General features: G+C 40.6%; 1 protein-coding gene and 1 long non-coding RNA gene across 5 annotated transcripts in view; both read right to left on the reverse strand.

The window, feature by feature from the left end:
- LOC310852560 overlaps positions 1–25545 on the reverse strand; it is a 215407-nt gene that overhangs the window by 58187 nt on the left and 131675 nt on the right. The gene's annotated exons all lie outside the window — the stretch shown is intronic.
- The window catches only part of FHIP1A (FHF complex subunit HOOK interacting protein 1A), an 86709-nt gene that overhangs the window by 58187 nt on the left and 2977 nt on the right, over positions 1–25545 (reverse strand). Inside the window, exon 1 of one of the 3 annotated variants that reach the window (XM_083755526.1) lies at positions 7758–7863. The exons of the other annotated variants lie outside the window; for them this stretch is intronic. The gene's annotated coding sequence lies outside the window, so the exon portion shown is untranslated. Of the gene's footprint in view, positions 1–7757; positions 7864–25545 lie in introns of those variants that run through there. 3 annotated transcript variants of the gene reach the window in all.

Here is a 25545-nt window from a genome sequence, read left to right on the forward strand (position 1 = left end):
TAAGGTGGGTCCTAAAACTACGTATCTCAAGTGCCAAAAGCCAGGGTAAAATGTGCATCCTCAGCATTCACCGGAAGCTGTATAATAAAAATGCCAGGTGTACCTCTGGGGTGGGTTTCCACAGCTTTGGGGCTGCCACAGAGAGTGCCCTTTCCTGGGCCACCACACCATGAGCCTCTGAAGGTGGAAGGACTACCAAGAGGTCCCCTCTGCTGATTTCAGCACCCTGGAGGGTCTGTAAAGAAGCCTGAGTCATTTAGTGTTTTAAACACTAATGTGAACACCTTATTGAGCCCAGAAATGAACTAGCAACCAAGCGCACATGTTTTAAAACAGGGGTTATATGATATCTAAATGGAACCCCAGCCTGTAACCTGGCGGCTGCAATTAGGACCAACTGAAGTTTCCAAGTCATCCTTCAAGGACAGCCCCACATAGAGCACATTGAAATAATCCATTCTGAAAGTTAACAGAGCCTAGAGTACAGGGGTCAAATTATCTCTTTCCCAAAGGCAAGCTGGTAGCTGGTAAACCAACCAGAGCTGGAAAAGGTATTCCTAGACACAGAGGTCACCAGCCAGGAGCGTCCCCAAACTACAAACCTGCTCCTTCCAGGGGAGTGCAACCCCATCCAGGGGAGGCCACCTTCCAGCCATGAGAATCTGGAACACATAATACCTCTGTCTTTTCAGGATTCTGCTTCAGTTTATTGATCCACATCCAACCCATACCACCTCCAAGCACTGGTCTAACACCTGAACTCCCTCTCCTGATTCAGATGGAACAGAGAGACAGAGCTGGATGTCATTTGCACACTGATGACACTTCAAATCTGATGGCAGCTCCCAGAGGCTTCATATAGATGTTAAATAGCAAGATAGAATCCTGTGGGACACCACGGTACAATTCCTATGGTGCTCCCATGACAACTTTCTGGAAACGACTCTGGAGGTAGGAGTGGAACCACTAAAGTACAGTGCCCGCAACCACCAGCTCCCTGAGATGCTTCAGAAGCATACTATGGTCAATTGAGGGACGCAGGTGGCGCTCTGGGTTAAACCACAGAGCCTAGGACTTGCTGATCAGAAGGTTGGTGGTTCGAATCCCCATGACGGGGTGAGCTCCCGTTGCTCGGTCCCTGCTCCTGCCAACCTAGCAGTTCGAAAGCACATCAAAGTGCAAGTAGATAAATAGGTACTGCTCCAGCGGGAAGGTAAACGGCGTTTCCATGCGCTGCTCTGGTTCGCCAGAAGCAGCTTAGTCATGCTGGCCACATGACCTGGAAGCTGTACGCCGGCTCCCTCGGCCAATAAAGCAAGGTGAGCGCCGCAACCCCAGAGTCGGCCACGACTGGTCAGGGGTCCCTTTACCTTTACCTATGGTCAATTAAGATCATCACTGATGTTCCCAAAGTATGCAAAAATAAAAAGCATTTTAAAAGGGGGGGGGAGGCACCATACCAATAAAAACTGAATGTGGTCAGTGGCCTCTAGGGCCAATGGAACAAAAAATGGAAAACCAGAGCTTAGTAAAATGATGTGTCATGCTTGATCCCTCTACAGTTTATAGAATGCTGAGAAAGTCCAGAAAAATTTGGTGACTGGAACCCTGAACAGGGGCACATTTACTTTTAGCTAACACTTCAGAGTTATAAACTTAATTAACACGTACTGGTGCTATTATGTCAGCACTCCAGTCAATACATAACTCTGTTATGGAAAGAAGGTTTGTAGGTTGCCTAAGAGCAGATCATGCAAGGCAATTCTTGAACAAGCCACTGATGGACCACTAAATGAGTTTCTGGAATACCATGGCACTGACCTTAAGATAACTAATAGAAGCACAGTACAGCAGCAGGGATTATTTGCAAAATTGAAGTTATAGGCCTTCGTGGACAAATTAGACAGAGCTTATGGACCATTTCCTCAGTGTACAATGCTAATCTATCTTCAGTTGGGACAAGTTTATCTGCGCTGCAGCATCTGAAGTGGCAACAGAAAACCAGATTCAACTAATCTGATGTGCTAGAAGAAACCAGTACAAGGACTTCTGCTAGCACACAACCCCAAAATCTGTTCTGGAGGGTCAGGAGAACCCTCAGAATACTACATGGGGGAGCAGAGAGGATGTCATTCTATCAGGTAATGCTTGCAGTGACAGAACTATCGCATTAGCACAACACTGAATTCCACCCTTAGTGATTGATGCTCTCTGATGATGAGCCAAAAGCAATTTCTCGATAGTTCTATCTCTGGTTGAGAAAGGGAGGGAGTACAAAGAAAGGGAGATGCTATTAGAGCATGGTCTCCACAAAGGCCACGAAGACCAAGAAGTTTGTGGCTGCATTTATGTACAGGATACTTTTAAAGTACATAAGATTATAGTCCAATATAATTCTAAAACATCTCTAAAAGGTCTGTGATTATTTAGTTTAGGATTAGCCACAATGTGATCTTCTTTTAACTACTTAAATACATACGGATATGATTGGAAAGGATACCTAGGAATGAAATCATTTATATACAATAAGTCAAAACTCAATACGTTTTTAAATTCCATATATTATTTTAGCACTTTTAAAAATGTACTCCTCTTGGTTTTCCATCTGAGATTAATAGTCCCGTTTTGTTCTTTAAATTCCAAAAAATTCTTTGTAAACAAAACATGGCAGGACACACTTTCTCTTCATCTGGAAGAAGAGTCCTTCTCTTTTAATTATTCTTCAGCCTGCATGTTGTTTTTTATTCCACTTTTTATTTCAGTAAGTCTCTCTTAGGGCCTCTCATATGAAAACCTGTTCAAGCAAACAAACTAACTAAATCCAATATGCAGCACTGGTAACCTGCCAATCTGAGCGCTGCTCAAGTGAATGTCTAAATCCAGTGGCGTAGCGTGGGTTGTCAGCACCCGGGGCAAGGCAAGTAATTTGCGCCCCCTAACCCGTGGATTTGCGCCCCCTAACCCTAACCCCCAGATGTTGCACCCAGTGCAGCCGGCCCCCCCTGCACCCCCCACGCTACGCCACTGTCTAAATCTAAGCACACAAGTGCAGTTCACTCACTCAGGAATAAGCCAGAAGTTAATCTCCCATAGTCTTCTCCAAAGTTGGAACATTGTTAATTTACACATGAGAAATCCTATAGTCCACCTAACTATAAGCCAGGAATTCACATACTGTTTTTAAAAAGACAGACAATTCACTTCTTGTTTTGTATTTTTAGAAGAGCCCTTTGTACCAACCAACTGGGCAGACTGGATCTCAGGAAGACTGAAACCACTTGAAACTTTCGGTCCTAATTTTTTTTTTTTAAGATTTTACATATTTGTTTAGGTTTTCGTATAGAGTCTGTCTATCACTATACAGACTTTGCATATGGTTTGCTCTTTATTTAGTTTGGTTGCCTTACAAGCCTTACCTTCTTTGTTTCACTAATTAATACTTGTATTTTTCAGATAAGGAGCTGAAATTGATAGCTACTGGTCTAACAATTTTTTCTCTCTCTACCCTAAACCCAGTTCATGCCTAAGGCTTGCATGAAAAAACGTGGTGGAAGTGCTATTGATCACATTATTGTCTCTCCTTCATTTTTCACTTTTGTAAACAACTTTGAAGTGTTAGAACAGTGAGTCTGTGTCTTAGAATAGAATGCATACCAACAACCGAATCTGCAAGTGTGTTTGGATAAATACAGGCCATTAAAATACTGAAATGATCTCAGATTGAGCAGCAATATTCAAAAGACACTGTCATCTGACAAAATTGTGTCAAAGTTTTATGAGCAAATCTTGTTGATGCCTTCCAGCAAATTGTCAGAGCTCAGGCCCTATTTGATAATTCCTACAACACGGGTGGCGCTGTGGGTTAAACCACAGAGCCTAGGACTTGCCAATCAGAAGGTTGGCGGTTCAAATCCCTGAGACAGGGTGAGCTCCCGTTGCTCGGTCCCAGCTCCTGCCAACTTAGCAGTTCGAAAGCACATCAAAGTGCAAGAAGATAAATAGGTACCGCTCCGGCGGGAAGGTAAACAGCGTTTCCGTGCACTGCTCTGGATCGCCAGAAGCGGCTTAGTTATGCCGGCCAATAAAGCGAGATGAGCGCCACAACCCCAGAGTCAGTCACGACTGGACCTAATGGTCAGGGGTCCCTTTACCTTTACCTTTACAATTAATAACTACACACAATCAACACAACTTGGCTGGATTCACAGTCAGTGCGAAGTGGCTAAGAAAGTTTTGGCCAAGGCAGTTAGAGATTCATGTTAAGAATTCAGAAGAATTCATGGAAAAATTGATCACAAGAGTGCTCAAAAACAGAAAAGTTGAATATACGAAAACTCAGTGTCAGGAACTGGGAAGAGAAGGAACAGCTTTCAACTACACTTTAGCCATCCTGACTGCAAGTACAAAATATGTGATCAAAATATACAGTAAGTGCTCCAGAATGAGCTTCTGGATTGTAACATCTCTCAACAGGGCCAACATCTCTTCCATGCTGTCTAAATTAATGTTAAACAACATCAGATTCAAAATACCACTTGGATCTACAAGGAACAGGAATTTTCGGGAAGAGGCAGGAAGCGTTAAGTTTCAAACTGACTGATTACTAAATACTTAGAAGTCGTACAAGGACATGTTTCTCAAGACTACATTATTTTTACTGACAGCATACTTTTACCATTTAAAATGAAATGTTGCTTACAGCACAAGCATATTTAGTTTCATAACCAGTGACATTTTTGAAAAGTTTCAGTTTCAATTTCTTTTAACAGCTGTCATCCATAAGGAGCAGGAATAGACAGAACACCAAGTAGGAGTTCATCTGATGATACTTTTGTGAATCTGGAATAAGGAAATTATCAACAGCCTAGCACTTCTTCATCTGCTCTTCTCATATTCCCATGTAGAAGAGTAACATCTGATCCAGCCAAACAACATCGGTATCTAGGATATCATGCACAGATCAAAGCAGCATTCAACCAGCAGCAGGTTGTTTCATAAATGTCAAAAGGAGAGCACAGAGCCTCATTGTATATTACTGCATATAGTAGCATGAGCCATTGAACTAGATATCAGATTATAATTGAAAACTGCTGATCTGTGTATTCTAAAAACAAAACAAACAACACATACTACAAATTTCAATCAAGAATTCTCTGTGACAGGAAAAGCATATGGACATCTGACTCACTAAATCAACTTCATCAGAAGACTTTACAGCCAAATTCCTTTATATAATAGATTTTTCTCTTTGCTACGTTCAGAATAATCTGTTCTACTTCATAGCTTTTACAGCACGTCTGCAAATATTCCCATAATCCTTGGACAATTTAATCTAGTGTGCAGATGGTTTAAATCTCACCAATCTAACTGCTTTGCTTTTGGAAAACAAAATATATTGTCCTGTGCCAGTAGTATAGCAGAAGCACATATTGAACTATCCAATGCATAATTTTATAGCCCTGTTCCACAGCCAGTTTTTGTTGCCATCTATATCATTTAGCAGCAAGCTCTGAGACACTGCCTGTGGAATGCAAACAGTAGGGTCCAAATTTCAACAATTATTCTGTATATCTCAGCAAAGGCCTTAAATGTTAGTTCGGGGGGGGGGGGAGGATTTCATTTTTAGAAATAATTCTTAGAATTTATATTTGTTTATTTAATTAATTTGTAATTAATTACCTCAATAAGTACAGTGGTACCTTGGTTCTCAAACTTAATCCGTTCCAGAAGTCCGTTCCAAAACCAAAGTGTTCCAAAACCAAGGCGCACTTTCCCATAGAAAGCAATGCAAAATGGATTAATGTGTTCCAGACTTTTAAAAAAAACCCTAAAACAGCAATTTAACATGAATTTTACTATCTAATGAGACAATTTATCCATAAAATGAAAGCAATAAACAATGTACTGTAGTCACACAATCAACCAATCAGTAGCTGAACTGGGTTCCACACAGTAACAAAAAAAAAACAACAACAACAAAAAACCGCAAAAGCAAAACCACAAAATAAATAGCAAAAACAGAGACCTCAGCGTAACACTCAAAACAGAAGAGTGGCACTCAAAATGGAAATGTGGCACTCAAATCAGAAGCGTAACCCTCAAAACAGAGCATGTTCGGCTTCCAAAAAAAGCTAGCAAATTGCAACACTTACTTCTGGGTTTGCAGTGCTTGGGTTCCAAGTTGTTTGAATACCAAGGCATTTGAGAACCAAGGTACCACTGTAATTCCAGAGCCCTAACACAGGCTGCTCTATGAAAGCATAGTCAACACTGGGTCCAGATAGGGGTTAATAAGAAAATAAAAAATAAAAAATAGCAGACTGAGTACTGTAAATAAACGTACTGCATATCCAAGACCAGAGATATACCAGTACTTGTATTCAGCAATGCTTGGGCGGAGCAAGGGGGCGTGACCAAGCACGGGTAAGACTGTAAAGTCTACGTCATTGGTCACAGCCCTGGAGAAGAAGAGCGGCCGCATCCAACACTCATTTGACAAGGATGAGGTGCGCTCCAAGTACCAGCACACAGAAGCCGGCAGGTTCTTGCCCAGTACAGCACAGACAACACAGGCGGCTGGCGTGCAGAGAAAAGAAGAACCGCTTTCGGGCCACTGATCCCATCTCCTCCGCTGCCGCCACTGCCGCTCGCAAAAGTAGACATAGGAGCCGTGTTTGGGAGAGGCACAGGCAGCTCCTGTGCCTGCCCTTGTGAGAGACGGGTGGCACCGGTGGGACCAGCGGTGAGAAAGGGCTGCTTTCAGGCCGCTCATCCCTCTGCCCGCCTCTGCCGCTCACAAGCGCAGGCACACGAGCCGTGGTTAGCAGAGCGGAGGGCAGCGCCTCTCTGAAGCCAGCCAGCCCTTTCTCGCCACTGGTCCCATCGCCGCCGCCTCTCGCACCATAGGTAGGCTGGGGGGAGGGGGGAGAGAGAAGCCCCCTCCAGTGCGTGTGTGTGTGCACATACACACACACACAGTCCGGCCCGCCACGCGGCCTGGGGGACAGTCAACCGGCCCACTCCCAAAAAAGTTTGCTGACCCCAGGTAAGTGGGACCCTCACTCGAGTATAAGCCGAGGGGGGGGTTCAGCATAAAAAATGTGCTGAAAAAGTCGGCTTATGCACAAGTATATACAGTAATTACTTTTACAATTTGGATACTCTATTGTATCGCAGAGCCTTTATGCTAGCTTGTCTAAATGCATTCCCTTCATCTGTTTTGTTCAGAAGGTTTAAAAAAAATCCCCTTCCAGAACAGATTCTGCTCCTGTAGTAATAAGAAAACACCAGATACAATACATCACATAATTTTGGATTGCCCTCTTCTCAACACCTTCACCGAAATCTCCTAGTGACTCCTTTACAGCTTAAAATATCGATTCACGAAGAATCTGTAATCCAATATTTGTTGAGGGATGATACTCCTGAAACTACCAAGATTGTTTCAGGGTATTTAAAGCTAAAGCTAAAAGTTGCCTGATTTATTCAATGGTGGCTATCTAGTGTTTGGATTATCAATGTATTTGGATGACTTTGTATGATTTTATTGTTTAAACCTATGCCAATAAAGGCCAATAACAACATATGATAAATCTTTAATCCTTTTCTATATTGGTCCTGTGTTTGTAAGTAGCTTGAGCATCACCCATGAGCCTTAAAGGATTTGCATACATACATTTATGATTCAGATGGTGAGCCATTAACAGCAATATGCCCAAAAGAGATTGATTGGGAAAACAGTAATCATCATTAGTTACCTCTGCCTTACATCATTCTCCTTCCAATTCCTATGCAAACACTAAACTGTTTATTCCCTGATCCTTCTTTAAAATTCTGGGTCTGTACAGTATGTTGGTTCTCCTTCCTTAGACAATACCCAATTTGCAAATCAGAGAAACGGAACAAGTCATAAGAACAGTGAAAGAAAAACATATGGCATGTTTATCCATCATATATCTCATATTTGATGGATAGTTATTTGACAGTAAAAGACCCATTAATGCTATTCTCAGGTCAGGATCCAAAGCACTGCTTATTGCTCAGAAATTAATTGGTTAGAGTTCCCATACTGCAGAATAAAACAGAGGACTTGAAGAGATGCAGGGATACTGCTGAAACATAGAAACACCAGCATGCAGAATGCTCCAAAAATACAAGCAATCTAGAATATTTAACTACTTATATTCTCATGTATTGTCTCAGTATCTTGCAACAGACAGAATTGAAAACCAAAGTACAGGCACCCTTCATTCCCACCCTCAAAATATTGGAGCGCTTGCCTTTGGCTTCAGCTAACAATTCTACCGTACTATGCACCATTAAAATGCAAAGAGCACTCTCTTGTTAATTTTTCACTTCAGGAAACCGCAGCTCTTCTTTGAGAATTCATTTAGCAGAAGCTCTTAGAACAGCCTCTCTTTAATTATATCAATTCATCTTTCATTTCTACCAGATATACAGCGTTCATTTGCAACTTAATTTATAAAAGAATTTGACCTTAAAAAACACAAAGGAAAGAAAAGGCTTTCTGGCCCATATATCCTCCTACCTCACCCAATGCCTAAATCGATCACTCATTAATCAAGTTTCTTTTAAGGTAAAAATCTGCCTATGAAATCCGTAATTCCAGATCTGTAGTTCCCTGCGGCAAATAGATTTGCTATAGTATAATCAGGAAAAATATAACTTTGTAGTAGCCAAAAACATTAGCTTCAAATGGACACACAATCCACACTTTTCCATTTTCAAGGTAAGCCAAATAAAATATATACCAGCAACGTCAATGAGACAAAATGATCGTTATTGTGATGCTAAAGCTATATATAGCAAAAAGATACCAGGCTTGAATATATATTAATTTTAAAAATGGCATGGAAGGAGCAAATTAACTACACATCAAGTCCACAAGTCTACCCATTCATCTCAATTTTCCCCATGTGTGAGTCACAAACATAAGGCATATCTCATAAACATACATTTCCATGTACAGGTTTTTATCAACATGCTTTGCATAAAAACTGGGAAGGTATCAGTTTCCAAAACAATATTACCTAGATTCTAGAACAATCTTGCCTAACTTTTGGTCTAAGACAGATGGAGGGTACTAACTCCTATAAGACCAGCCAGCACAGAACAGCCCAAAACAGCTGGATGTACCAAGTTGGGAAAGGCTGATTTAGAAGTTGTATGAGAAGCATGATTGATTAGGTTGTTGGGCTATTCTGGCAACTTCGCCATTTCACATAAATTCCACCAATTACATTTGTAAGCAATTGAAAAGGCAAATGTCTTCCATGCCACTAACTCTAGAAAATAATGGTGCAGCTACATAGCTTTGTGTTATGCCAACAGACCTAACTAAACTGAAATCTAATACAAAGCATCATGTGGCCTCATGCCAAGATCATCCAAGCAACGAAATCTGGATTTGGTTTTGCACATGGGTTAGAAGCCCTCATTCAACCTTGCAAATGTGCTTTCTTTATTTACTCCACCAATCCTTACATCTAAATCAAGGTAGAGAAAAAATTGATTTGCATTAAAAACAAGTTAAACGCACTGGTTTTTTAAAAAAATTAACAACACTGTTCCGGGGACACTTAAATCTGCATGCAACCAAATACCTATTTCTTTATATTAATTTAGAAAGGGAAATCATGTACGCCTTGTCAATGTTTGTAAACAAGAATGAATGGCCTATGAAATAAAAGAACTTTAGTTTGCTTTATCGGGTCAAAAACAAGACACAACTTTTTAAAATCAACGTGGCATAGTTTTACTACATATGAAACATCGATAGAGCATGGTTACAAGAGTCCAACAGCCCATAGAAACTTGTGAATGATATCTTTGTTTAAAAACTGAAAGGACTTAAAAGTTTACTATAATAAATTGATACTTGGGTGGTGATGGAATGGTTGAATGTTAATTGTGTTCTTTGTATTAATAAGTAAAAATAATATTGGGGGGGGGGGGGAGCTGTGTGTCTGCACATTTCCGCCTCTCTTTTCTTGCCCATTTTAGCAGAAGGTAGGTAGAAAAGAGTCATGTTCTCTTTAGCTCTGTACGTGCATAATGAAAATTACCTTTCATTACTGGACAGAAAAATGGGACGCAGGTGGCGCTGTGGGTTAAAGCCTCAGTGCCTAGGACTTGCCGATCGAAAGGTCGGCGGTTCGAATCCCTGCGGCGGGGTGCGCTCCCGCTGCTTGGTCCCAGCGCCTGCCAACCTAGCAGTTCGAAAGCACCTCCAGGTGCAAGTAGATAAATAGGGACCGCTTACCAGCGGGAAGGTAAACGGCGTTTCCGTGTGCGGCTCTGGCTCGCCAGAGCAGCGATGTCACGCTGGCCACGTGACCCGGAAGTGTCTCCGGACAGCGCTGGCCCCTGGCCTCTTGAGTGAGATGGGCGCACAACCCCAGAGTCTGTCAAGACTGGCCCGTACGGGCAGGGGTACCTTTACCTTTTACCTTACTGGACAGAAAAGATGCAGATAGGTCTCAACATATGCATACTCCTTCCTTCAAACAATCAGCTTTGGTGTTGATATTCTGGCTTGTTAAACCAGTTTTCCATGATATCCAAACCAGAAAAATATGGTTAAACCCCTGCTTCATTGTTCTCTGATGTCCCACAAGAACAGCCAGAAAGGCATCGAAGGACTTGCTTCTGGTTATATACACACACACAGAGACGCCTTCATTATACATTTTTAGGCGCCAGGAGACAACCTTCCTCTTCAGGCCTTTGACTAATTAATATTCCACAGCCTTTTAAACGTGTCTGTGGGAAGGGAGGGGTCACTGTTTTGCTACATATTTTGTTTTAATTCTTTACTTGTTTTTATCCTGTATTTTTTCTGTGAACTGCCCTGAAATCTTATTATGAAGGGCAGTATATAAATACAGTGGTACCTCGGGTTAAGTACTTAATTTGTTCCAGAGGTCCGTACTTAACCTGAAACTGTTCTTAACCTGAAGCATCACTTTAGCTAATGGGGCTTCCTGTGCCGCCACGCCGCCAGATCACAATTTCTGTTCTCATCCTGAAGCAAAGTTCTTAACCTGAAGCACTATTTCTGGGTTGGCGGAGTCTGTAACCTGAAGCGTATGTAACCCGAGGTACCACTGTACACTATGCCAGACACATAGTGTCCAAGCTTGTTGTTGACAAAGGACAGCTGGACATATAAAGGGCCCCATTACTTTAAGTAGCTTAGGGCCTCATCAAACCTAAATCCGGCTCTGCTGACAAGTTAGGAACATGAACCAATATGAACATGAAGATGCTAAGAAACATCCACAAATCTTTGTTTGCTTTGCTCAGTGAGAGCTCATTTGTGCTTCAGCAGAGTTTTAAAAAAAAATCAAAATCCCACCCACCTACGCAATAGAAGAGGACAAATCTGTCTAATTAAAATATTGCCATGCAATTTGCTACTGAGCTCTATAGGTGGGTTTTCGGGGGGGGGGGGAGAATTGAAATGTTTCGTGGAAAGTATTACTATTTAAAGTAGGTTAGTGTGGGTAGTGTAATTTGGAATGAAAAATTACAGCTTTCGCTGGAAAATTTTCTCATGCCCTAGAGCAATGGTTCCCAAACTTTCCTCTGCACAGCCCACTGGAAAATTGCTAAGGATTTTAGCAAACCGCTAAATGATGGTAGCAATTGTATTGCTCTGTGCTAGATGCTGTATGATTTTAGATGTATTTTTATAGCTTCTTTTATTTCGTTTATGGTATTACGATTTAAATTATAAACTGCAATACAATAAAATACAATACATAATTTGAATTCCACAAAACTCAAATGGTATAATACAATATAAGAAATAAAAAAGCAGTGAAATACAATAAAATCAATATGAATATTGAATGCATTGGATGCTCTGTCTCACATTGTCAGCCACAAATTCACAGACACACCATGGACCACCTGAATGAAGCTTGTGGACCACAGTTTGGGAACCTCATGTTAATTTTTTGTCCCAGTACACTACAGATATTCAACCTGAAATATTTGAGTGAGGGAAAGTTAAAAACATCCTTAATGTGGTGTTAGGTAGAATCTTTTTACTAGAAGACTGTTTGTAAATATTTAAAGACATTAGCGTTTACTTCCTTTACGTTGTTTACATTGAAGAAGAAAAATACCTCACCTACTGAAAAGTGTTGACATGCTAATAAATGTTTAGTAACTAAAGAACTGTGCATGATATGCAACTCACATACTGGTTAGGATTAATCACCTAAAAAATATTAATTACAACTTTGAAATTGCCAAGCTTGGCTAATATTGTATTTGCAACTGACATTCATTTAATCATTGCTACTAATGAGTGTATGAAAAGAAAATTCTGCAGCAGAATAAAGCAATGGAGATTATATGTTTTAGCAAATTTTCGATGGAAAATTGTATGCATCACATCACTGCTGTGTCTCTGATAGCAATTACTTCCCTGGTGAGCGAAGAAGTAGAAAACAGGTACTCTGCTAGTGCAAGTAGCTAGAATATTTGGCCTGAGTGTGGAAATTAATGTTCAAATTCCCACTTCCCCAAGAAGCTCATTGTGTCTGTCGCCTTGGGCGTGTTGCTATCTGTCAGCCTAATGTACTTCAGAAAGTTGCTGTGAGATAAAATGGGAACCCCATGTATGGTGCCTTGACTTTCTTGTTAAGAAAGGACAAGATAAACTATCATGGCCTCCTTTCCTATCTGTCTTGTGCTGCCACAGCTATTACAGGTACACATCCTATCTCTTTAAAGATTGGACTGCCAGCATAAGTTGTTTAGTGCTTCAGTTCCTGCTTGGAAAAGCCATGCCACTAAATTGCACATGTGGCTTTTCCATTTCCTGTTTGCTGAAAATGTCAAGCGAAAGCAAGTTAAATGCAATGTGTTGTATTTCTTTTAATGGGGAGTAGCTCTTAGGATACTGAGTTGTAGTCTGTTCTTCATCTGTTGTTGTTGTTGTTGTTATTATTATTATTATTATTACAGTGGTACCTCGGGTTACATACTCTTCAGGTTACACACTCTGCCAACCCAGAAATAGTGCTTCAGGTTAAGAACTTTGCTCTCAAACATCAAAGGATGTAAATGCTTATGAAGCATATGTCTTAATCAACCTATACAAAAGCAGCTAGAGGTTAATTTGATTACTCAATGCAATCACTCTAATTCAGTAAGAATGATTACAACATTACAGCCGACATCAAGTTAGGGCTATTATCTTTGGATAATACCACACATACCAAAAACAGTTTCTAGAAACTCTCGGAAAAGATTCTAGAAAATCAAATTCAGATCATAACAAGCCAGCCATTTATTTTATTTTATTTTTTAAAAGAAAAATGTAGTCATACATTTACAATGAAAATCTGCCTAAACTCTTTGGTCACATTCTGAAGGCAATCTTATTTCATACACAGCATTGTACGTACACTGAATAACAGAAAAACTGGTTTTTCTTGAACCTTCTAAGCAAAAACTGAAACTAGACTGGAACCGATATTCACTTCCCTTATTGTCCCTATTGGTTCTTCTATTGCAGGATTCTACCGGCAGTTCATACTTCTTGAAATATATTTGTGCCTGCACATATTATTAATTTAGTCCACAGTTCCCTTCACAGATAAGCTGGTATACCTTTGCTTGGATGAACCACAGAAGCAGGATGATATCTTCCCTTATTTCTCCTGAGCAAGAAACCACTTTTATTAAAGAAAGGATTGACTGCAGTCTTCTTCAAGCTCCGGGGAGGGTCTCCTCACAAGCCAGAGGCACAGTGGGGCTTTGCTGAGGCTCTTCAGCAAACAACACTTTATGACAAATTTATGTGGCTGGATGGAAGGCAAAAGATCTATACTAGTTATGTTACTTTTATAACAGAAATACACCACTATTAGACCAAGAAATGTGGACTAAACAAGGAAACTTACAAATCTCTTGGCTGCTACTCCATCAAATCCACACCTTTTTTTTTTCTTTTCTTTGGCTAACCTAATTACCAGTAAGGCTGCCACAAGATTACTAGCCCATCTGAAAGATCTGTAATATGGACAAGGCCAAGGCCTGGTATAATATTCACAATCTATAACATTATACTCAGTGCATAAGAGAGTTCATTCAACCCTATTATACATCAACAGGAATGAGGTTTTGGCTATGAACATGACCCAGATCAATGGAACAAACTCTGGACAAAATAAATCCCTTCAGCAATAGAAAATTAACCCTAACACTCATATATAGGTGATATCCCTAGGAAGCTAGCCATGATCCATCTTGGTGCTTCACCTCATTGCTGAAGGGGCTGCTCCAGACCCAGCACACATCTCCACATGTGGCAGGAATGTACAAAACTCCAGCCTTTCTGGAATTCGTAATTCCAAGAAATTAATAATGAAACAACTGGAAGTCAAACCATAATTAGCTTTATCAAATATATTTCAAGACAACAACCTAGATTTACACAGTGTAGAATTAATAAGCCATTTATTACTAGCAGTATGACAAACCATAAGCAGACACTGGAAAGGCCTTTCTGGCACAACAATAAACAGTTGGTACAAAACAGTTTAGGAAACAGCATTCTTTGAAAGATCAACAAATAAACTATGGCGGACACATGGATGGATCAAGAAAGATGGCTTTATTCAAGTGTGGTTTAATTTTATAACGTATGCCAGTATTCCAAAAAAGGAACAATCCCACCCATCAGCATTTGGCTCAATCTGATTGATCTAAATTTAAATTTAAATTATTATCTTCACTTTGAACCATACGTTGTAGATATTGTTGTTGTTGTTTAGTTGTGTCCGACTCTTTGTGACCCCATGGACCAGAGCACGCCAGGCACTCCTGTCTTCCATTGCCTCCCGCAGTTTGGTCAAACTCATGCTGGTAGCTTCGGGAACACTGTCCAACCATCTCATCCTCTGTCGTCCCCTTCTCCTTGTGCCCTCCATCTTTCCCAACATCAGGGTCTTTTGCAGGGAGTCTTCTCATGAGGTGGCCAAAGTCTTGGAGCCTCAGCTTCACGATCTGTGCTTCCAGTGAGCACTCAGGGCTGATTTCCTTAAGAATGGATAGGTTTGATATTCTTGTAGATATTACTGCAAATTTATTATGCTATTTTTGTGCTATACAAATGACATGAGAAGATTTGGTCTGTTTATTTGCATCATTTATTACTCATATGATCCTTGCTCATAAAACCCAATAAAAAGGTTATTCAAAAATAAAGGCTAAATCTACACAGAATCACATGGTCATTTTAATTTAGTGCGTTAGCAACCCAAGTCTAAAAGCACTCCACTATGACCTTCTGAAAAATCAAAGGCTTCTGACTTTAGGCCAAATGACTTAACAACTGTAAATGTCTCAAGAGACAAGAGAGGTGAGAAAGGAGGATCTTGAAATTGGATCCAAGCAAAAGGTCAGGAATGTACTTATTCCCTCTTGGCTGCACACTTGTCCTGGCAGCATATAGGGAAGCACTGCTTTTTTTAATCCAATGTCAGAGTAGCAGCTTTTTGACACAATGCACATTATCTTTGATAACAGTTTTGAAATAACATTTTTGGTTCACTTTGCCTGGTGACACTTTCCACATTGTTGCAAATGAAGGATTTTAACAGGTATGTAAAAAAGCAGCTCAATTATTATAACTAGAGGCATTAATCAATTCCCTCACCATTATCCTTCTCCAGAAAACCAAACGTTCGTGACTTCACAACTTTAGGTGTTGTATATTTGAAGTTGCACACACTTGGGCGACTTCCACTGCTGTCACACTGCTTGCAGAATGGAAGGAGAAACTCAAGGTTGCAAGGGGGAAAGGACAGAAGCAGCGAATTTCACAGTATCCACCAGTGTGATGATGGATATTGCCCAATGGAATAAAGCCGCTGTTTTCTATGTACAATCATCATGAGAGATGCCAAGTCACCAACTGAATCAAATCCAGTATGCTGCCTTACTGTGTATTAGCTTCATTATGCTCCTATCATAAATTAAAATTTGACTTAATATGAGTAACTTTACAGTTTTTGTCCATCAGCTCAGTGGGAAGAATATTTTGCACATCCTAACCACTTATTCATATATAGCGGCAGTGACCATTTTGTGTGGGGATTCTGTTCCTGGAGCCCGCACACATTAGCGGTGTGCATTACACCCCTTTAGACGTCAGCAGAGCACACAAAAGCCGGTTACGCCCCCATTCATCCCTCTTCCAGGTCCAAAAGGATGGATACATAATATAATTACACTAGTCTTGTACAGTATTAAATTACATTTTAATCACTTGCCCCTCAATACCCATTTGATACAAAGAATTCACAATTTCAATTGAGGAAAGGCTGAATTTTACGGCTATGGATTCAACCAGTGAAGTTCCAAACTATTTCTAAATGTATCAAAAACAATAAACTATTTTTTTATATACTGTAGGTAACATGCAAATATTCTTCATAACTTTCAAATGACTATCTAAATTTCTAGAAGTATCCAAAATTTACCTTGTTTAGTTACAAAGGGATTTCAACCCTGTAAATACAGTATATAGAAATTTACTTGGCAGTCAGTCCCTTAGGGCTTCTGTCTGTGTTGACACACACAGGAATGCACTGTAAATATTTCATATTTTAAAGAGCCAAACCTCTGAACATATATTTATCACTTCCATAAGCATCTTAAGACTTTGTGTTGACAGTTAACATACCACAAACTCAAATAATGAAGGCGTGTTTTAAAGTGCCTTCCCTGTGTGCTGTGTACTAAAATGAAACTTGGTGGGATGACTCAGAATATTGCTAGCTGGAAATTCTGCATGTCTCTATCTTCATTAAATGAGTCAGTAATCGTCCAGTCCCCTCTTGTATGTGGGATATGTATAACTGACTATTTAGATGGTATGCTTGTCTAGTATTCCAGCTGCAGCGCGGAGACACAACTGACAAATCTCTATAAATCATATTTAATAAGCAACACCTCAAGTGAACTTTTGTTGTGGTTTTCAAAGACTTCTCCACATTTTTAAGCTAGGCAGGAGGATGTGTGCAATAGCAGAAACTTACTGCCTCCAAACAAAGAAGGTAAGTAAAACGTTTCACAGCATACACAGAGAGAGCTAAAATGTGTTCAACTGTGTACAGAACAGGAGAACAGGTATAATCTTGGAGATACTGTGGGTTCAAGTTCCAGACCACCACAATGTCGCCAAATGCGAGTCAAACACATTTTCTGGTTTCCCAGTACATATAGAAGTTATGTTTATACTACACTGTAGTCTATTAAGTGTGCATTAGCCAGGCATGTCCAACCAGATCTAACTATTTTGCCCTGTGGTGTAAAAATATATAGTCTTCACAAAACTTTCATCTTGCACCTACTAAAGACAGCATTTTTAAAGATCTTGGGTGGAAAGTGTTGAATGTATAATTAATATCAGTATACTAAACAATTCTGAGATTCATATTTTAAATATACAGTGGTACCTTGGTTCTTGAACATAATCCGTTCTGGAAGTCCGTTAGACTTCTAAAATGTTTGAAAACCAAGGCGCAGCTTCCGATTGGCTGCAGGAGCTTCCTGCACTCAAGTGGAAGCTGCGTTGGACATTTGGCTTCTGAAAAACGTTTGAAAACCGGAACACTTACCGGGTACTTTCGGGTTGCGGTGTTCAGGAGCCGATTTGTTCATAACTAAGCCGTTTGAGAACCAGGTTTCCACTGTATACAGCTGAAAACCTTTCTACATTCATGTGTCATCTTTATTCACCTATATTTTAGGAGATGACCATGCAATTCCCCAGATGGAGAAGGGTAGGACTGTCTTACTCCAGACAGTAAGAGTTCCTTTGCAATTCCCCATTTTAAATGATAATGTATTAATGTCAATATTATGCCTCCTAAAACAACAACAACAACAACAACAACAACAACAACAACAACAACAGCGCATTCTAAAGAACCAAGCATCTTAGCAGAGTCATAAGATTGCTCTACTGGGATAAAATTATACACACACACATTCTGGAGTAAATCCTACTGAAGTCAATAAGAACTGCTTCTACCTAGTAAAAGTAAAGGGACTCCTGACCATTAGGTCCAGTCGTGGCCGACTCTGGGGTTGCGGCACTCATCTCTGACTCATCTCGCTTTATTGGCCGAGGGAGCTGGCGTACAGCTTCCGAGTCATGTAGCCAGCATGACTAAGCCGCTTCTGGCGAACCAGAGCAGCACACGGAAATGCCGTTTACCTTCCCGCCAGAGCGGTACCTATTTATCTACTTGCACTGTGTGCTTTCAAACTGCTAGGTTGGCAGGAGCAGGGACTGAGCAACGGGAGCTCACCCCATCGCGGGGATTCGAACTGCCGACCTTCTGACTGGCAAGTCCTAGGCTCTGTGGTTTAACCCACAGCACCACCCGCGTCCTTACCTAAGGACCCGCTTCTACCTAAACATGCACAAAATCAGAATCCAAGCTCCCACATCCCAAAAAAGAGAAGTTTCATGGTATTAGTGGCATTATTTATCATTCATTCCTCACATTATATTTAACTATTATTTGACCTTTATACTGCCCAACAGTTTTGAAAAAGCATAGCAGACTATTAATCTATATTTCTGTGGATTATTATTATTTTAATGGTTTGGAGTAAATCCTATTAATCTTGTTGGCAAAAATTCCCCAGAGTGATTTCCCGAAGGGCTTTGAAACGAGAAAGAACTTTGTACTGACTAAAAGCAAACTAGTTATAAAACCCAACGTTTTGTTTCATGAGATCTTCACCCACCCCTGCAAATCTAATTTAAGGCAAGGAAACACGGGGGGGGGGGGGGGAATGCCAACTGTCTTGTATTGAAGCATAATACCTCATGCGCTTTCTCCCATTTACAGATTGAAAGCAAAATTATAATATAATATAATATAATATAATATAATATAATATAATATAATATAATATAATATTTATACCTAGTCCAGCTGGCTGGGTTTCCCCAGCCACTCTGGGTGGCTTTCCCTCAAAATGGCTGCTTTTCTCTTATATTACACCCTTGGGGATGGTCAAAACTCAGCGATAAAGGGGATCTGCCTTACATGCAGAAGGTCCTGGGCACAATTCTCACATCTCCAGGTAGGGTTAGGATAGACTGCCTGAAACCCTAGAAAGCTCTTGCTAGTCGGCGTATAGAACACTGAACTAGACTGTCAAACCAATAGCCTGACTCTGCATAAAGTAGCTTCCTATGTTCCACATTGATGTTAGGAACTCAGATATATAAACTAATCACCAAACGGCACCTTAAACCTAGGTTATGGTCACTACAACGGAATGCCTAGGCATTAGGTTTTTTTGCAATAACATTTATTTTATTTTATTTTATTTTATTTTATTTTATTTATTTATTATTATTCATTTCATTTCTATACCATTTATATAAGTAGTTTACAACACATTAAAACATCAAATAAAAAATTCAGAATATTGTAAAACAAATTCTGGAAAATTTTGCTTTCCCCATTTTTTGCTTTCCCCATTTATTTACCTACTTAATTTATATAGCTGCCCCATAGCAGAAGTTCTCTAGGTAGCCAGTGTGGTATAGTGGTGAAGAGTCCAGGGTTCATATCCCCACACAAGTCATGAAGCTCATTGGGTGACCTTGGGCCAATCACAGCCTCTTAACTTACCTCACAAGGTCACTGTAGGGATTAACTATGGGGGAGGGATGAACTATGCACTCATTGGGGGGAAAAGGTGAGATATAAATGCAATAAATAAGTTCTTCTGTTTACCTGCTTAAGAAAGCTGAAGGGAACAGCCACATGGAAATGTCAGTTGTCAAACTGGCATCCAGAGATCTCCATGTTGTTGCAACTAGACCAGTACAAGTTGCAAAATGCACCTGGTGAATTTCTAACACTGAGCACAGCACATTATAATTGCTACAATAGGCAGAAAAACCATTAAGTGTTCCACCAAGACCCTCAGCAACTTTCAAAAGGCCCAATGCTGGGGAAAATTGGGAACCACTGTCCTTTGAGAGTGTTAATCAATGTGCAGATGAGGATAATCCAGTAGGCACTGTGTACTTAGACTACAAGTCCCATCATCCCTGACCATTTCCATGCCGGCTGGGGCTGATGAGACTTGCAGTCCAACAACATCAGAGGGACCAAAAGTTCCCCATCCCTGGGCCTGTATCAAATAAGAACTGCTTCTAGGTAACCAAGTAAGAAAAAGCTAGTCTTTGCAGCTTGAATAATAAAGCGGGAGAGCTGATGGGATGCTCTGCTCTTCAACACAGTGAACACCAGTGTGGTTCAGTGTTGAACAGTCTGCTGTTCAACGCCAGTGTGGTGTAGTGGTTAAGAGCGGTAGTCTCGTAATCTGGGGAACTGGGTTCGCATCTCCGCTCCTCCACATGCAGCTGCCGGGTGACCTTGGGCCAGTCACACTTCTCTGAAGTCTCTCAGCCCCACTCACCTCACAGAATGTTCGTTGTGGGGGAGGAAGGGAAAGGAGAATGTTAGCCGCTTTGAGACTCCTTAAAGGGAGTGAAAGGCGGGATATCAAATCCAAACGCGCCTTCCATCAGCAGATGGGTACTAATTGGCTTCAACCCCAAGATTCCAGAAGCACAGATTTAGAGGATGTTATTTGCATCCTGGCTTTGGGCAAATCTATTTTCACATCCCAACCATTTTGAAAGACAACTTTGTAGAGAAAATGCTATCCCTATGCAGCTGTTGCTACACAATTATAATACCACTAAGCAAACTTCAGATAATACTGCACTGAGTATGAATGGTGGCAAACTGTGACAGTTACTCACTGCATTTGCCACAATAGAAAGGTAACATAACAAGCTGGAAATTTTCCTTTGAACCATTAATCATTTCTGACTAAAAGAAGACTCCATCAAGGAACAGGAGCTACATTAAAGAGGTTTCCCATAAGCAGTTGGAATAGCACAGTACAGTAGTCCTATTCTGGTAGGTATCATGGCATGTGAAGCAAGAACATATTATTTAGGTTGTGATCATGGTTGTCGTTCAGTCGTGTTAGTCATGCTCAACTCTCCGTGAACCCATGAACCAGAGCATGCCTTGGAATGTCTTCTCAAAGCTTCATCTTTTGACCATGGAGTGTTCATGGCAAAATACTGGAGTGGTTGCCAGTTCCTTCTCCATTAGGCTGTGATACAAAGCAGCAAATTCCATTTAACTCAGTGGTGCTTACTTTCAATACACTATTCTTAAAGGTAAAGGGACCCCTGACCATTAGGTCCAGTCGTGACCGACTCTGGGGTTGCGGCCTCATCTCGCTTTATTGGCCGAGGGAGCCGGTGTACAGCTTCCAGGTCATGTGGCCAGCATGACTAAGCCGCTTCTGGCGATCCAGAGCAGCGCACGGAAACACCGTTTACCTTCCCGCCGGAGCGGTACCTATTTATCTTCTTGCACTTTGATGTGCTTTCGAACTGCTAGGTTGGCAGGAGTAGGGACCGAGCTCACCCCGTCGCGGGGATTCGAACCACCGACCTTCTGATTGGCAAGTCCTAGGCTCTGTGGTTTAACCCACAGCACCACCCGCATCCCTACACTATTCTTAGGATTAAGGAATTAAGCTTGAAATTTCTGTAGCTTTCTTTACATTCCTGATAACATGTCACGGCAGGCAGTTTGGGAGAACAGTCAAAAGTTCAGTAGTTAAAGCGAAGGGAAAGAAGAACTGCCAAAAACACACACCCAGAATTACATTGTATGAAAACTGCTTTCCCCTAAACTGGACAGTAACTTTGGCCTTTTCAAGTTACCCAACTTTACTGTGACCCGTACTGAATCACAACAGACAGGTTAAGATTTAACAAGTGAAGTTGCTCACAATGATAAATCTGGAATGCTGCCCGTCTGCAAGGCCATGTTCATTTGCTGAGTAATATACATTTATTTCCTTTATATTTCACCATGTAACGGTTTTGCAAAAGATGGTGTGTGTTGCCATTACAAGTAAGTTTGTCCAAGGCCTCTGCACTCAGGGCTTTTCAAATGCAGGTTACACCCCCCATAGACAACAGACAACCATTTTCCTCACTGAGCCACAATTCCAGAGTAGTGTAACTCTGGGAACTGTAGTTCTGTAACATGAATATGGGTCTCTCCTAACAAACTACACTCCCCAAGATTCTTTGGGGTAGCCATGACAGCTATAGTTATATGGGATGGCAACACAAGAACAGGCCTTTTCTGTGGTGTCTCCCCATTTGTGGACTGCTCTCCCCAGGGAGGCTCACCTAGCGCTTTTATTACATATTTTTAGGTGCCAGGTGAAAATGATCCTCTACAACCAGGTCTTTGGTGGATTAAACAATCTATGGCTTTGGAAATGTGTTTGTAGGTTGGTTTTGTTGTTGTTGTTGTTATGTTCTGCATCTTGTGGGAGCTTTTTGCAGGGTGGGTTATGTTGCAATCTTCAGATGAAGGGCCATATACAACTATAATAAATAATTATTATAATAATTACAATAATAGTGTTTGAAATATATAGTACAGAAAGAGCCTGACAGTGATCATTAAAGTAACACAAAGGTCCCCAAAAGGAGTGTGGAATGGGTGGAATGTCAAGCTGGCTGCCTCCTGAACCAGTCATATGATTGCTTTGTCAGGTAGCCAGCTGCAGTAATGTACCCAACTGACATTTTTGGCATATTGCTCCTGCAAGGGAATTCAGATCACAACTGGAAGTTCCAAGAGGAAGCCTTAGGGATTTCTACATAGTAAATATTGAGGATTAGAGTGGAAGTCCACAGAAAGCACAGGCAAGACAATGGGTGATGAAAACGGTAAGGGTAGTGGCTGGCGCACAGGAAATAACTCTGAAATATAAATACCTCTGCACGAGCATAGCATATTGGGCAGGGGGGGGAGACACTTAAGACTGGAAGCCCCAGCCATATGAATCAAATCAAATTTTATTAAACGGTCACAGACCAGATTAACTCGTAGTCAGCGAAGCATAACACCGGAAAAAACAAAGGACAATTTCAATACAGATTAGGCCATAACAGCAATTTAAAATTAGACAGCATAAATAAAATTAAGTATTTGCCTTCCCCTGCATATTGACATTGGAAAGCTCTTGTTTCCTACGCCTAATAGCGGCTACACAGAATTTGGCAACATTGATCGTAATTTCAGGAACCTTATCTTCTACCAAGGCTCTCATACGTTGGAGTTCTGGTTCATGTTTAAGCTTTTGTAGAACTGGGGCAATAAAGGTCAGGCGTAGATCCTCGTAGTAACTACAGTGCAGCAATACATGCAGACTTGTTTCCACTTCCGATGAGCCACATGGGCAAACACGTGACTCATATGGTTTGCCCTCATATCTGCCTAGCAGCAGGGCAGAGGGCAGAACGTTGAATCTGGCCAGGGTAAAGAGTGTCTGTACTTAGGAATTTGTAAATCAGCCAGATAATTTGTGGGTGAAAACCCTCTCCCAAAGTCTCTAATTGTGGCATGTTTATCCATTTTGCCCATATGACATTGCAACTCTATGTCCCTAATGAGTTGAAGCACTTGACTTTTGGCTCTCTCATATCCTGCCGCTATCAAGATCTGCGGGGAGAATCCCAGGCTTCTTATCTTTTCAAACAGGGAAGCTTTCCAGGTAGAATGAAAGGTGTCATTCTTCTTCAGCCATATGAAGTACTGCAAAGAACCAGCAACACATAATCAAACTGCGCTTGCAAGAAAGACAGAATCTAAGAAGTTATAGTAGCATGAGAAAGCAAGGCAATCAGAACAGCACAGTAGGTATTTGTGCTTTCAACAACTTAGATTGACCTTGTTTGACACGGCACTAAACCATGACTTTGTGCTACATGAATGAGCTGTAGGAAACCTCAGGCTCATAGTCTCACCCATCCCTCAACAAGCATGCTTTAAACCGGCCTACATGTCAAATAGTAGAAAGTCCTGAAACCTTGTCACAAGGTTTTCTGCATCAAGTAATGATCTCAGATTTACTGTGATAACAACACAAGAATGTCCTGAGAAATCATTAAATCTAGATAACGATAATGCATTCAAAGGCTCAGTTATCACTATTTGAAAGCCAGGTGGCAGAGTAAAGGCACAATTTTAAATACTAAGCTCTTGAAAATACTAAGCTCTTGAAAATATATATATATATATATATATATATATATATATATATATATTTAGACAGAAAGTAGACAACAACATCTAAACACAATCACGTGTCAATTAGTGGAGAACAACATCACTTATGGATGCCATTATTACTAGTTTCCTTAATCAATCAAGCATGCACCAAGGCACTGGAAACACGTGATCAGTAAACAACTTCAAGTCAAACAACATTCTACCAGCCAAGAATTGTGATCTGCCAAGTGCTTCACAACTTGCCTTTCTGTACTATAGTTTCAAATAGACAGCAAAAACAGGTCTTTTGTCAAGACTCTGATAAACCACACTACATGGCTGACTGCTTAGGTCACAGACTTCACACAGGCCAGCCAGTCTGTGTCAAATCAGACTACAGGTAACTCTTCCCACCCCCCAGTTTCACAAAATTAAAGAAAGCAGTTAAGCAAGCCTATGTTCGTCAACACATTTTTTAAAAGGCATACTGTGGTTTTAGAAGCTCATTTGCTGAAACAGCTTTTCTATGCCTTCTTCACCCCCCACAATTATGTGCCTAGAATAATAAAGTGGCTTAGCTCACATGATTTCCAAAAAACTTATTTAACTATTGTTCCCCTTATCTCTAGTCTCCAGTCATACAATATACCCAAAGAAAGAAATTAACAATCAATTTTATCAAAATAAATCATAGTGTCATGTACATGTTTACTCATAACCAAGCCCAACTCTGATAGCTATGAATCAGGTTACAGCCTAAACATGTAAGGACCCTTCACTCACTCACAAACTTTCTTTTCCACCAGCCAAACTTATTTGATGGTAAAGATGCTTAAGCTTGTGCCTTAATTTTCATTAGGCATCAAACTGCTTAAAGTAAAACTTCAAGCTTATTTTAAATGTTGTAATGAAGAACTTCACAAAAATGTATCCATGTGATGACCCTTATACGCGCCTAGAGGCCAGAATCAAGATTCAGAAAGCCAGCCAGAAATCAGATTTTAGGTACCCATTCTGAGAGAAAGGGAGACAGGGCCACACAACCTGTTGAGCTATGAGTGAATTTACATGTTTAAGAGAATCCTTTTAAGTGTCTCCTACAGAACCCTAGAAACATCAAAGTTTCATACTCAAATCTTAGAAAAATAATTGGACTGCAGGGGTCTGGTCTGGTCACTTGTTCACTTGCAGCTCTCCTCTGCTCTCTAAGCCAGTATATCTGCTAGCAGAGGTTCATGCTGCATGCAACTGATGAAACAATATGCATGCATTTTTAAACAACTAACCTGTATATTCTTTGACAAACTACAGGTACTATAAATTATTCCTAGATCACATATTACTTTGCTGTAATTCATACTGG

The sequence above is a fragment of the Podarcis gaigeae genome (genome assembly GCF_964106915.1).
Source record: "Podarcis gaigeae genome assembly, chromosome: 9".
In the NCBI taxonomy this organism is placed as follows: Eukaryota; Metazoa; Chordata; class Lepidosauria; order Squamata; family Lacertidae; genus Podarcis; species Podarcis gaigeae.